The sequence below is a fragment of the Melitaea cinxia genome, chromosome 18 (assembly GCF_905220565.1).
Source record: "Melitaea cinxia chromosome 18, ilMelCinx1.1, whole genome shotgun sequence".
NCBI classification, from domain to species: domain Eukaryota; kingdom Metazoa; phylum Arthropoda; class Insecta; order Lepidoptera; family Nymphalidae; genus Melitaea; species Melitaea cinxia.
The window spans coordinates 3682230-3697724 of NC_059411.1; the positions used below are offsets into that span (position 1 = coordinate 3682230).

A 15495-nucleotide genomic window follows, 5' to 3' on the forward strand; every position below is an offset into this window, starting at 1 on the left:
GTTAACGCACATTGATAGTTGAATTTCAGGATGTTGTATGTTAGTGACGTATGATTGGGTCGTAAGACAGTGTTGCAGTGAATTCAAAATTATATGTGGTGTTTTTGTAATTCGATTATCTCTCATGATTAATCTATCAAAAAAATTTTTTTTCTCTTAGTATGGAGTTAAATTTTATAATCCCTTCCTGAGCTTACCAGATTCTCTCCTTACATTAGTTTTTTTTTAGAATTTTGCCAGAGATGCAAAATTCTTCTCTGTCGGGGGGGGTATTGTAGCATATATTTTTAATAGCGCCTGGTTTCGTTCCTGCTGATGTATAATAGCACAGTTATGCATTAGCGTTGCTATTTACTTTTTCTAGGCGACTGATTTAATTTTGGAATACCCTCGTATTGTATTACGTCGCGGTTCACCTTAGGGGGTAGTTGTGTCGCGACGCGCGGGGTATGCTAGGGTATATAAGCCTCAGGGCGAGTGTTTGCGGCTCTCTTTACTCTTTGCTCTTTTTCTTTTTTGGGTTGGATTCTCTCGCCGTCTTAAGGTCTGTGTGCAATTTATTGTGGGTGAGTCATTGTAGTTTCTTATGGTTTAAGCTTTGCTTTAGTGTAAGGTGATTTTGTGTTTTGAAAAAAAAATTAAGATTCTGTAGGATTTTTTTTTACTCTCTCTCTTGTGTCTCGTGTTAGGAGTTGTGGGTGACTCTCTAACCCAGCAAGCAATTTTTTAACACGTAGCAAATGATGTAATGTGTTCTCTCAAATAGAACAAATTGCACCATTGCAATTACATTTGTAAAAAAATAATAATAATCGCATTTCGTCTTCTTTATCTGTCTGCGCTGACCGAAAGGTTACATATACGTAAAAAAAAAATTATATCGCAAAAGTATCGTAAGTAATAAAATTGTATCGCATAATTTTGTATGTGAATAAGTAAAGATATATCGCTGAAATGTGTCTAGGTACTCGTATAACATTTTTTATGTTATATGTTGATAGGTATTGCGTAAAAAAATCAGAAAACTCGGTATACTTTCAATAAAAAAAATCGCGGTACAAGTTTTGCAGTTTAGTACATATACTATAATATGAATGTATGAATAGCCTTTGGCGCAATTGAGTGACCCTACATTATGATTCGATTCCCGCTCCGAACCTGGGGTGTAGTAATATTTATTTATTTATATATGAGCTATTTTGACTTTTTACGGCAATAAAGAATATAGCCCTCTCTTCCTATGGGTGTCATAAGAAGCGACTAAGGCATAACACAGTTCCACTCCCACCTTAGAACTTATAAAGCCAAAAATATATTGAAATACACAGGCCGAAGACGAGCAGCAGCGTCTCCGGTGCGACAAAGCCAGCGCTGCGGTCACCAAGCCACCTGCCCTGCGTGGTGACTATGAGCAACACACATGAGTTCATGCTATTTTTGGCGCGAAATTTTGGACGCCTATGTTCAGCAATGGACTGCAATAGAATGAAATGATGACCTATTTTTATGTGCAGATATTTTTCCGATATGTAGAGATGATGTATGTTGTTAAATTCCTATAACGTATTTTATTCAGCCTGTGACTTCAAACTGCGCATGGGACTCTTTCTCTATCAAAGCTGGCCTGTTGGCGTAGGTATATGATATGAATGAGGAACGATATCAGGTATCTATGATGACTTGACGTGCTCTCTAAGGCACGATAGGCAGACATAGAATAGGTAGTTTTTAAAATTTCGCTGTCAAAAATATAGTTTACATATTTAATGATAAAACTCATTATCTCTATCTAATCTAAGATAAGAATTAATCTAAAAAAAAACCAGTCGAACCAACACGAGTACCTAATTGAATGAATATGCTAATGACCATCGGTCACTGCGGTCAAAATATTTCTAAAAAACGTTTAATATTTTAACATGTTATGTTGAATATTGAAATAAAATTTAATACTAATTTACTCTATATAAAAAAGAATGTTTTTCTTTAATATAATATTTACGCTTAAAAATAGTATCATAATTAAAAAATACAATAAAATAATTTAATTCAAACTTTAAACAAATATAACAAAAAAAATACAGAATAAAAAACAAGAGATCAAGAGCTTTCTTTTTTTTCTCTATATCTCAGTTCATTGACTTTACGATAGCTGGCTATACTTTAAACAAATAGCTAAACATATGTTTTTTTTTAATTTAATTTATTCTGACCACGGTGACATCATTTTAAGCAGTGCTGTCAGTATAATTATAGCATTTTACCTTTATTCTTTTTTTATAGAATTGTTTGCAGCTATTATTTCTACTGAGTCATTTACTGGAAAACTCATATAAAAAAAAAACTGTAGGTAAACAAAAAAAAAACTGAACAATATTAAATTATTTGAAGTTTTCGTTTAATAACTTTTAATTACATACCATATTAACTCAGATTGATTTTATTTTAATTAGTAACCTTTTTTATTATTTAAAATTTCGGTAGCGTGCTGCTAATTTAATTATTTATAAAGCCTTAACTTTGGAAAACTGTTCCACTGTATCATTATCTGTCGGTCCATAACACATTTTTGACTGTAATTTAATTAAAACATGACACTCAATGATTATTCCACTTTTTTTTTAACTGGCATAGTCAAAAACATAAAATTTATTGAACTTGTTTCCGTTATCGTATTAATAATACGCTGTCTCGTGTAGGTTTTTTTTTTAATTTTAATTTTTTTTATTAAAACATCACAAGAAATTTAAAACAAGCACAATCAAATAAGGAACGAGAAAAGTTCCCCCCGTTTTAATAGGAAAATTATTTAATATGACATTCCTAAACACGCACACAACATCACGAGTTACAACACTATTATACACATACCTACAGGCTTACAATATGTGTAACTTGCGAGTTACGGGACCATTAAAATAAGAGGCGTTTAAGCAGCAACTCGTTTACCGGCTTATGTTAGTATGTTAATAATAAAAATCGAAATACTTATTACGTTATACTCAAGACATATTAAAACCTTTTTATGTATAACCAATTAACAAATATCATATAAATAGTTTTAAAAATATTATACGGTGATAATAGTGTAAGATAACCTTGTATTCCCGGCAGATAATGACGGTTCGAACCATCAAACGCTCTTTCCGACCGAGCAACTGCTAGTACAGAGTCGAGCGTGTCCTCAAAAATTCGCTTGCTGGACGGGTAGAGGTAATAAGAACACAGAAACTATGCAGACTTGGGAAAAAATCATGAGGTTTGTGTAAATTATTATTATTATTTTTTTTTAATTATGTTATGGGCTTACTCTTGACCTCAGTCTAGCTCTAGAGCACAGACGAGGTCGAAGATGGAGCGAGTTCGCCCAGAAGAAGCCTGTTCACTCGCGCTTTAAACATGTTCGGGTTGTATGAACTCGGAAATACAGACGCCGGCAGGGAAGCGCTTTTTTTTATATAACTAGGTTGGCAAACACGGTACGGCTCACCTGATGGTAAGCGATTACCGTAGCTTATAGACGTCTGCAACACCAAAAGTATCGCAAGCGCGTTGCCGACCCCAATTCTTCCCAAGAGCTCTGGTCACTCACCAACAGGAACACAACACTGCTTGAAAGCAGTATTATTTAGCTATGATCTTCTGTAAGGTCGAGGTACTAATTCAGTCGGGCTACTCCATATATTGAGCCGGAGATTTTTAGCTGTGACCTACCTCAGTTAATTTGTAAATTCTTGTAGCTTATTACGAATATCATATTGATTGGGCCCTGTTTTACCGATCCTTGATAACGTTATTAGACGAATGGTTATGGAAATTCAGACGAAGGTGTCCAACAGATGAAAAGATTTGTTCTTTTTTACTATCGTATTTCACTTTATTTATGAGATATTTCTATTCACTAATATTAATTTTATTGGATGTTCGTTCGTATAGTTTCCGTTTTTTTTTTTTAATGTGGACAAGCTTAAAATATTTTTAGGAATTCGCAATGACTTGCTTTTAATTTAAGGAATTAAATTGATTAGGGTTCGTCCATTAATCATTTGAGGTTCGAAAGGAGGGAGGTGTTCGGGAAAAATCACGAAATAACAAGGAGGGAGAGGGGACGTTGTAACGCTCGAATGAATCCTAATGCACAAAAACAACTAACAAACACCCTGCAATCTAGATATCTGTCATGAAATTGGTGTCACGAAGCTTTTATTTCCAAAATTTAATCAAATTACCTGTATTTAAAGATAATATTTTAAAAAATTTTACTTCGCACGAAAAAATACACGTGATTTATGGGTATGGAGGGGTAGTCTAAAACCTAGAATATAGGGATACCTATATAATATATATTATATATAGGGATACCTATATAACCTAGGATATAGAATATAGGGTTTTAAAAAATTGCTAAAAAATTCATGTAATTAATGAGCGATCCCTTTACTATCCTAAGTGATCAAGCATCTGCTAAATTCAATTTGTTTATAAAGTTTATCTATCTTTACTAGTGTCTACTTTACCACCTGAAACACTAACTATTCATCATTATCATCATCGCATCCGCCTTTCGCAGTCCACTACAGGACATAGGCTTCAACAAGTTCACGCTAAAAATGGCGTGAACTCATGTGTTTTGCACAAAGTCACCACGCTGGACAGGCGGATTGATGACCGCAGTGCTGTGTGGTTACGGCATTAAAGAATATAGCCACCCCCTCTTCACGGGAAGACCCGTGGGTGACGTAAGAGGCGACTAAGGGATAAAACAGTTCCACTACCACCTTGGAACTTAAAAAGCCGACCGATGTCGGGATAACCATCTAACTGCTTGTTTTGAAATACACAGGCCAAAGACGGGTAGCAGCGTCTTCGGTGCGACAAAGCCACTAACTATTACGTCACAGTAATTATTTTAATCACCATAATGTTTAAAAAAGTTATAACTAAACAGCATTCCGCCCGCGGATTCTCCCGTGTGTAGGTACTACACGATTTTGTCTGTTCCGTTTTCTTCTCTTAAAATATAGCCTGTCACTCAGTGATAAAATAACATTCTGCTGTTGAAAGACTTTTCAAAATTTGTGCAGTACTTTTTGACTTTTTCCATTTCAAATGAACACAAAAGAAGTCTTTCTTTCTTTTAATATTAGAATAAATACCTGGTACTTACGACCTTTTAACATCAGTACCGGGGTAACGGAGCTTAGACATTATTCGATCGACTTTATTTATTACATCTTTTAAATATATTATCGTATTAAAATTTGAAATAGAGTCTTAAAAATAAATATAGAGATATATATTTTCCATTCACCAATTAGGGACGGTTAAAACTTAACTGCCTACTATACATGGAATGTCTGACGAAAATGATATGTTGACAATAATACGAGTATATGTATATATCGGTTTCCTTTCTCAGTCAATTATTCACTATTCTGTTTTGTAAAGAAACTTAATATATGCTCAGTTCATTAGCGTATTTGTATATATTTCTAAGAATAAACAAATTACCAACTAATGTTACCATATCTCAATAGAGATATTGCTTAATACCCGGAAAAATATGTTGCCTATTAACAAACTATAATAAAGCAGTTCATTTATTTTAATTTTACTGCCCTGGAGGTAAGCGGTTACCGTAACCTATAGTAATGGCAACATTTAACTCGAACCCTCCCCATGAGCTCTGACTACCTTACTCACCATAGGAACACTACGTTACATGAAGGCAGTATTGTTTGGCTGTGATTGTCTGCGGGGTTAAGATACTTCCCCAGAAGGGCTGCTCCAGATTTTGAGCTCGATATATCTTTCCGTGCCCTTCTTGAATAAAATGCATCATTGCCAAAAATATTAAGTTTAATTAAATTATATAATTTGTTTCAGCAATAAGTTATTTTCAAGAATGCTCAATACAACGGCCCTAAAAGAAGCCACGCTAAGAGGACTGAAAGGTCAAAGCTGTGAAACATACGCCCCATGCCCGATCGAGGAGAGATCATTACCCAGGATACTAAAGAACTTCGCAACTTTAACCAACTATAAATAATAGAAATATAAATTAATTTATAAAAATATCCTTTTATTTTCCTTAATTTTTTTTTTTTCATAATTGTCTCACAAGAGTATATTTTAAGTACAATATTAAGAAATTTACTTTAAACCAGATAAACATGGGAAATCTAACATTTTTTTAGTTATTAATACTTTATTATATACCATTACTAGCTGTGCCCGCGGCTTCGCCCGCGTTCAAATCAGTGAGTCACAAAGTTTTCCCGGCAAACTTGCCACGATGTCCTTAGATGGCGAAGTGGCTTCTTCCGGACCTGGACAGATATAATATCATAAATAACGGTTCGTTATTAAACAGGTTTGTTATTTTTGTTGGCGTCCTGTCGTGTGGCGCATTGGCGCGTTGGCACGTTGGCGCATTGGCGTGTTGGCGCATTGGCGTGTTGGCGTGTTGGCGTGTTGACGCATTGGCGTGTTGGCGTGTTGGCGTATTGGCACATTGGCGTGTTGGCGCATTGGCGTATTGGCGTGTTGACCTGTTGGCTTGTTGGCGTGTTGGCGTATTGGCACATTGGCGTGTTGGCGTGTTGGCGCATTGGTGTATTGGCATGTTGGGGTGTTGGCGTATTGGCGTGTTGGCGTATTGGCGTGTTGGAGTGTTGGCATGTTTGAGTGTTGACGTGTTGGCGTGTTGGCGCATTGGCGTGTTGGCGTGTTGGCGTTTTGACGTGTTGGCGTATTGGCGTGTTGGCGTATTGGCGTGTTGGCACATTGGCGTGTTGGCGTGTTGGCGCATTGGCGTGTTGGCGTATGAGCGTGTTGGCATGTATGCGTGTTAGACTGTTGGCGTGTTGGCGTGTTGGCGCATTGGCGTGTTGGCGTGTTGGCGTATTGGTGTGTTGTCATGTTGGCGTGTTAGACTGTTGGCGTGTTGGCGTATTGGCACATTGGCGTGTTGGCGCATTGACGTATTGGCGTGTTAACCTGTTGGCTTGTTGACGTGCTGGCCTATTGGCACATTGGCGTGTTGGTGTGTTGACGTGTTGGCGTATTGGCGTGTTGGAGTGTTGGCGTGTTGGCGTATTAGCGTGTTGGCATGTTGGCGTGTTGGACTGTTGGCGTGTTGGCGTGTTGGCGTGTTGGGGTTTTGGTATGTTGAGGTGTTGGGGTGTTGGCGTATTGACGTATTGGAGTGTTGGCGTATTGGCGTGTTGACATGTTGGCATGTTGGAGTGTTGGCGTGTTGGCGTGTTGGAGTTTTGGCATGTTGGCGTATTGGCGTGTTTAAGTTAAGCGGACAATAAAAAAAAATGTCGATGTTTCCAAATTTTAGTAATTTTCTAATATGCAATGAAACAAAACTAATGATGTAGCCCGGACGACGACCACTGACTACTGCGCTCAGTCAAGCGTTATACACATTATATAATTTATATGTAGAAAGCCGGTAGAGATAACTCTAAAAAAAGTCTCTTCCAGCTAACCTGCGGTGGTTGTTTTATTTATTTTTTGTTTTTTATTTTATTACTGGACTTTCATTTGGACAAAATATCTGTGTTGTTAAGCCGCCCCCTATCTTCCCGTGGGTGTCGTAAGAGGCGACTAAGAGATAACATAGTTCCACTACCACCTTGGAACTTAAAAAGCCGACCGGTGGCGGGATAAGCATCCAACTGCTGGATTTGAAATACACAGGCTGAAGACGGACAGCAGCGTCTTCGGTGCGACAAAGCCCGCCCTGCGGTCACCAATCCGCCTACCCACCGTGGTGACTATGGCAAACACATATGAGGAGCTTGAACTTGCGGAGGCCTATGTCCAGCAGTAGACTGTATCAAGCTAAAGTGAAGATGATGATGATGATGAACACGGAATCGACTATCTGTTTAAGCGTTATATCAAGTCAGTCAGTCAGCCCACTGCTGGACAAAGGCCTCACTGAGTTCGCGCAAGACATCCCGGTTTTCCGCAATATAACAATATATTTATATATAATTACTAGCTGTGCCCGCGGCTTCGCCCGCGTTTAAATCAGTGAGTCTCAAAGTTTTCCCGGCAAACTTCCAGTGAAACTCTAAATCTCATCAAAATCGGCTTAGTCGTTCCGTAAACCTTCCTCTTGAAGCCCTCTCTCCATTGGTAAAACCGCATGAAAAGCCGTTCAGTCAATTTTGAGGGAATCGATCACATACACTTTTGGAGACTTATTGTTATAATACACTAACTGTTGCCCGCGACTACGTTCGTGTGGTTATGAAGATATGCATTACTATCAAGATGTTTAAGCAAATTATCTTTTTATTTCAGTCACTTGAAATGGTTATCACGCTGAGTAATTTTTTAAAAGGCAAAATTTAGTATAATTTATTAGTTATTTTTATAAAACCTCTCTATACACCACATTTTTAGTTTTATTTTCAGGCTGCAGTATAAATAACCTAGTAGGCGAACTTATAGCTGCTGTATATGTTTCATACAAACTATCAACCCCAATCAAACGCCCTTAGCAGTGGAATATCAAAAAATCCGTTCTTAGCGGACGTTTACTAACTATAATCTACCTCCCTGCTAAATTTCATCTTTGTCCATCCTGGATGGATGGACCATCCAGCGGTTTTTGAGTTCTCGTGATGAGTGAATCAGTAACCTTTCTCTTTTATATATATAGATTACGATGCATTATTTGGACTCCTTTTCACCATCTATGGAGCATACATTTTAAATTTCGTCTCTTATTTTAAAAACATAGGCCTTTCTTACAAACTTCCGACCCCCGTTTTATCTTTTACGTCCTATACAAAACCTACTTGCCAAATTTCAAGTATGTAGGTGTTATAGTTTCGGAGATTTCGAGATAAGTGAGTCAACCTACCATCCCCCGTTTTAACTCAAAAGGGAGTTGGTTTCTAAAGATACATTATTTGGATATCTTCTCACCATCTATAGACCGTACATTTTAAATTTCAAGTATCTTACTTCAAAAACATAGGACTTTCATACAAACTTCCAACCCCTGTTTTATCCCTTTAGGGGTCGAGTTTCGTAAAATCCGTTCTCAGCGGATGTTTACGCCCTATAAGGAACCTACCTGCCAAATTTTAAGTTTGTAGGTGTTATAGTTTTGGAGTTTTCGTGATGAGTGACTTTTCGCTTTTATAATATATATATATAGATTATATTATTAAACACAGTCTTATGATACAAGCAGTTACTGACTGAATGTGTAGAACAATTCGTTACAAATAGTTTTTGCTATGTACCAAATCTATATAAACAACAATGAATGTTGCTAAGCGAATAACTCGAAAATGGCTCGACCAATTTGGCTAATTTATTTTTTTGTATGTTCCTTAAGGCCCACGAAGGTTTTAATACAAAAAATTAAAACGCTTTATTGGATATCCTTGATACGCGAGAAATGCGTTACATTCCAGTTTAGTGATAATATGTTTTATATTTTTATTTTTATATTTTATTTTTTGGTATATCTTGTATTTATTCAGGTGAATTGTAAGTTACTTTACACCATGCGTCATTGAGTCGCGATGAACGTAAACTCGATTGGATGTCATAATTTTTATTAAAAAATTAGTTGTCCGTAAAGTTGGTTTACGGACGATAGTTTAACGTGACAACGTCATAAAAAAACATCTCCTCGGACGCTCGCCAATTAAGTGGAAGAGTAACGGGACAATGAGTCAGCCTTTTTCGTCCATGCAGCCGGCGTTCATCGATTTATTAGACGTTGTCCAATGCAGTGTTGGGCAAATTTTAATTGCAACAACAATTAAAGATTAACAATTGATTAATTGGTAAATTTTACCACAACAATTAACAATTAATCAATTGTAATTGTGGAAAATTACAATTAACAATTATTTAATTGTTAACTGTAGTAGTAAGTATTAACAATTAATTAATTGTTAATTGTGCTTTACTACAATTAATAATTAATTAATTTTCAATTGTTTTGTGAATTTTAATTAAAACTAACAATTAAAAAATACTTTTTTTGGTATCGCAGGGGAACCCATTTACGGGTGATATCCAGGACGCCCGGGTAGGCAATCCTAGACCGTATGTCGGCTTTGGTACTTGGGGGTGCAGTACCGACCAAACCCCTGCGGGAGCCTTCAGCCGCTTTATTTGGAGGGTCCCGGATCTGCAGGCAACAGGATCCCTCCAGCGACCGGCACCGGCTCGCCTCGGCGAAAAGGCCAGACTTCTCCTCCATGGGGCCTATCCGGCTCACCTCTGAATAATCCCGACGACGCTATGTCTAGCAGGACCGGGTTCCCATCCCGGCCCGACACGAGCACAGGGGCGTTACTGGAGGTGCATTAAGTAGCGCCTCCTACGCACCTCCGTTCGTCGCCTGCGGACGGAGGCCTCGTCGGTGGCCTCCTCTCTTATCCACTCGTCGTTCTCCTTCTGGGACATTACTATCTCGCAGAAGGAGACCATCGCCGCCCAGAACTTGTCGTCGCCGAGCATCGCGGTGATGACGCTAGGCAGTGACAAGTCCCCTCCGAGAACTGTCGTCAGATCGCAACGCAGTGCCGCCCATCTCGGGCACACTTCGAGGGTGTGCTGGGCAGAGTCCACCGCCGCGCCACAATCGTGACATCCAGTCGTCGGCTCCTTTTGGGCCGTCCGACACAAGTATTCACCAAAGCAGCCGTGCCCGGTGAGAACTTGCGTCAGACGGAAGGTGAGGGGCTTGCGCTTGTGACGCATCCACCGCTCAAGGACCGGGCGCAAGGCAGTCGTTACGCGTGTGCCATACGGCTTTTCCGCCAGGTCCTCCCTCCACCTCCGCATTAATGCTTCTTGCCCATCCGGCGCACCCGTAGGATCCCGTTCAACGTGGGGTTCTCACCGAGAGCCCTCCTACCCGAGACGTATGAGTAGGTCTCGGCAAAGACCTCCGCCACGAGCTCCCACGGGGGGTCGCCGGCTAGAGCAGTAGCTGCAGCCCACAATACCGTACGGTACCCCCGGATCACCCTCACCGCGATGATCCTCTGCGCCGACCGCAGTGCGGCCTTAATCCTCGCAGTTAGGCGATCCGCCCAAACCGGGGCACCGTACGTCGCACGTACTCCACGTCCGGCGTCTGCCGAATCATCCTGGGGGGCAATTAAAAAAATAAAATACTGCTGTATGCTGCTGTGGCTTCGGGTATTAAAATAATGCCCCCCCCCCCCCAGTAAAATAAAAGACCTATTCAAATAATCATCAATAACTTTAATTAAACATGATTAGACGGACAATGACTATTTTAAATTTCTTGCAAATCTTGGCTTTCCTCGGCAAAAAAATGCAGCATCAAAAGTTCTGCTTTAGTCATTGGTGCATCGGAGGAGCACTCGTTGTTATCTGAGATTGAAATATCTGAGTCTGAGTCGGAGTCAAAATTGAAAAAAAAAATTTCTTGGGTACTTTTTTAGTTGCTACTGTTGCTACTAAATTTTCACTCATTTGTTTGGAAATGCAGGTCTTGAAAAGTTTTAAAAGTTTAGTACGATCCTTGGGCTCAAAACAAGTCAACCATTTATTTTTGAATCTTGGGTAAGATAATGCCGCAATAGCCGCATTTTCTGCTTCAGGAGTGGTGATGTCAAATATTTTTTTCAAATCTCTTCTCAACACTCACTTTGTATGCCTTGATCAACGGGTTGCAAAATGAAAAGTTGTTTTTCTTTTCAATTTTTTGCAATTTTTTCCTTAGCGCAAGTATGCACGGCAAAGCTATCCCATAATATGTGTTCGTCTCACTTTGCAATATATCGAGTGCTTCTGCTACTGGCGAAGTACACATCAAATATTCTTGTAGGTAATTAAATTCATTTTCTTTGATAGTATTTTTTATGTTCAATGATCTATGTAAAAGTAAGCTTTTTTCTTTAATGTTGAAAATTTGCTGGAGGGCATCAAACAAGCTATTCCACCTGGTCTCACTAGGTCGGCTTAACGTGTGTCCTAACACATCCTGTATTATTTCGGCACTCTTTGGCCGTCCTGCAGCCTTCCATAAAACATTACATTTCTTCATTATTGCAGCATGCATTTGCGACAGAGGGGTGTCTTGCTCGGTTAAAAGTTTATTCGCGTCCGTAGTTGCGCAAAGGCTTAAAGTATGCGCAGAGCATCGTAAATGAGCAGGAAGGATATAAATATGCTCAGGATCATCTAAATTCCGTGATTCGCCTTCTTCAACATCTGATTCGGAAGAAGCTTCTGTTGGCTGAGAGTCGGGCATAACTTCATGTTCAATATTTATATTGGTCAATTTAACACCGAACATTTTGAAAGCTTTTACGAAATTACTGCCATCATCCGTCACCGATGCAACAATTTTATTCGTATTGAGGTTGAATTCACGGTTAATTTCTTGAATCATATCGGATAGTCGATCATAGCTGTGGACGCCTCTGAATCGTTGACAAGCTAACGCCACTGAAACTCTGCGTAAATCATTTGTGATCCAGTGCGCTGTAATTCCAATGAAGCTTCTTTTTTTACTGGACCAGATATCTATCGTTGTGCACACATAGGGTACTTCTTCTAGTTCTGACTTAATCTTAGTTACTTGCGTTTCGTAGTGTTTTTCTATACGACGTCCTAGTGTACGTCGACTCATTAAAGTTAGCCCTATTTCAGATATTTTTAAGTCCGCGAATATTTTTGAAAAGTATGGATCTTCCACTGCACGCAATGGGATCATAGAATGTATAAAATATTTCAAAATATTTTCATCGAATTGTTCTTGTGTCATTTTGTTATCACTGGACTTCTTAGTTTTACTAGTTGTGATTTTGACAATAGTATCATCTTTTTTCTGTACCTCACTTTTCTTTTTTTTTACATAGCTTTTGTACTCTTCAATGCAATCTTGCCCATGTTTTCGCATCAGATGACTCAAAAAGTTCGACGTACAATAATGAAATCCTTTAACCTTTGTTAAAACATCTCTTGGACATTTCATACAAAGCGCTGTAATTTTACTACCCATACACTCTTCAGGCAAGTATTTGAAAAATGTTCCATCAAGTAAGAGAAGCCGCGCTTGTGACGACGATGAACTCTCGGCGGTGTCGGTTGGTGATAGAGGCGAAACCGTTTCTAACGAATCATTAATGTCAGAAACCGAAAGAGTCACTGAAATGTTACTGTCTTCGTCCACTTCGTTTATCGACGCCATTTTATATTAAAAATCTAGCCTAAAACAATGTATTTTTAAACTAAAACACAAACATTTACGTGTGCAAAAAGCTTAAACGACACGAGTAAAGAGACTAGTTCACGCGGCGACTGAGCAATGAGCACTGAACGAACGACACTCCGCGCCCGGCGCGCGCGTGAGTTGTGGAGACGAAGATATTGTTACGTGTTAGGGGTAGGATTTGGAAAGAAAGACCTGCTGACTCTTTTGGAGACTTTATTTACTAGCACTAGGTTTCGCTGGTAGCACTCTTGATCACTAGATTTTACTTTGAAGTCGCCTCGAAGATCGCTCAAACTCAACTGAACTCGCTCGCCTCCCTGCGGCTATTTATATCGGCCGAGACGAGGCCCAGACCATTCTGGAAAGTTCGCGCATGTACCCGGTTTTCGAGACTATACTTCTATATAGTTCCACAGTAGTTCCTCTAAGGCCATCTAGTATTGAGTAGAGGGTTTCATGTTGTCTTTTTCTTTGAGTGGTTTTAATGGTTGACGCTAGATGGCGCTAGTTTCTTTGTGTGTTCGTAACAATATATACGTGACGTGTGTGAGAGCGAGAGGCGAGAACAATGTACGTTCGGTCCTACAAAATGAACACGTTACGACATTAAAGATTTTTGTATACACGCTGTAGAAATATTTACTTTATTATTAATTTTATTTATATTTAACTATTACCATATTTTATATAGTATGTTATATATATATAAATTATTATATATATAATTTATATACTATATTTTATTTTTAACTTTATTTATTTATTATTAACTTTGACCACTTTTTTATTCGCCGCGACTTACCGCTTAATTTTCCTAAATCTTTTACTAATTTAGTTTTGATACATAAAGTTAATTGTTAGTTTAAATTGTTTCATAAAACAACTAAAAAAGTTAATTGCAATTATTTTAATTGTGAGTTACAATTGACATACGTTAATCAAATTAATTTAATTGTAAGGTGCAATTAAAAGTTTAATTGCGACTAATTTAATTGTAATTAATTTAATTGTAATTAATTTAATTGCAATTACTTTTTTAGTCAATTAACAAGATAATTGACCATTTAATTGATTAATGCCCAACACTGGTCCAATGTTAGGATTAGCACACTAAAGCATTGTGTAGGTAGACAGAGTGTAAAAAACACTAACAAAAGACGTCACTAGATAGCGACACATGAAATAGAAGTTATTTGTGTCTTTTTATTTTTAACTAAGTACACCAGCGACAGTAGTGCAAGAGAGGTAATTGGCGTCATACTTTATATACTCTTTGGTCACGGGTATAAATCCGGTTGGGCGTTTCAACTTGTCTTTTAAGTTTGTTTACGATTACAAAGAAATGAGATGAAATGAAGATGTTTTTTTTTTGCCATAAGATAAAACTATTCTTCATTTCAAAAATAAATAAATCATGAAGTTGAAAATTGGCATATTGTAGGAGGAAAGGTGCTGTGTGGCTACGGCACTAAAGAATTTAGCCACCCCCTCTCTTCCCGTGGGTGTCGTAAGAGGCGACTAAGGGATAACAAGGTTCCACAACCACCTTGGAACTTAAGAAGCCGACCGATGGCGGGATAACCATCCAACTGCTGGCTTTGAAATACACAGGCCGAAGACGGGCAGCAGCGTCTTAGGTGCGACAAAGCCAGTACTGCGGTCACCAACCCGCCTGCCCAGCGTGGTGACTATGGGCAAAACACATGAGTTCACGTTATTTTTGGCGTAAACTTGTGGAGGCCTATGTCCAGCAGTGGACTGTATAGGCTGTAATGATGATGAGGAGGAAAGGTATACCTATCGATACACAGGAAAACGGCGAGGCGGATAAGGAATAGTAAAATAATGTCCACGTGGTCCAAGAAACCAGGTTCGTTAACACACATGACCATAACACACAAGCACAAACGCCCAGACCACCGAAAATAGTTACATGACTGATAACTAGTCCTATAAAAACGTTTGATATGAGATAAGAGAGAGACGGAGATGCTGTAACCATTACGCCAACACGTCGCCAATAACTAAATATTTATTTCTCATAAAAGACGCAATGCTCACACTCACAATGCACAAATGAGATACATAACATAACTATAATATAAAAATCTAATCTCCGAAACGGCTTGACCGATTCTCATGGGATTTTGTGTTCATATCGGGTAAGTCTAAGAATCGAACAACATCTATTTTTCATCCCCCTAAATGTTAAGGGTAGTCCACCCCTAGTTTTTAATTTTTAGTAAAACTAT

The 15495-nt window shown here is 38.5% G+C and overlaps 1 long non-coding RNA gene across 1 annotated transcript; it reads left to right on the forward strand.

Annotated features, from left to right (window-relative positions):
* The first annotated feature begins 2855 nt into the window (after positions 1-2855).
* Positions 2856-6075, forward strand: LOC123662341. Its single transcript, XR_006744486.1, has 3 exons — positions 2856-2957; positions 3115-3259; positions 5887-6075. It is a non-coding gene; the product is annotated as an uncharacterized LOC123662341 (long non-coding RNA).
* Positions 6076-15495: the final 9420 nt, after the last annotated feature.